Here is a 228-nt window from a genome sequence, read left to right as displayed (position 1 = left end):
CCGCGGAGGGTGGGAGGTGTGAATGGTGGACGGGTGAGGGGAGTGCCAGAGGCAGAAAAGGGAAGGAGGCGAGGAGGAGTAGTCGTGGCCCGAGGGCGTGTGGTGGGGCGAGAGCTGAACTGGACGGGAGGAGGGAGGCAGTGGCGGTGGCAGCGGCGAGGGGGAGGAGAGAGGGAGGGGAAGAAGGAGGAAGCGAGCGCGGCTGCTGCAGGGGGAGGAAGACGGGGA

The sequence above is a fragment of the Mandrillus leucophaeus genome, unplaced genomic scaffold, assembly GCF_000951045.1.
Source record: "Mandrillus leucophaeus isolate KB7577 unplaced genomic scaffold, Mleu.le_1.0 Scaffold269, whole genome shotgun sequence".
Lineage (NCBI taxonomy): Eukaryota > Metazoa > Chordata > Mammalia > Primates > Cercopithecidae > Mandrillus > Mandrillus leucophaeus.
Note: the sequence above shows the minus strand (reverse complement) of the source record.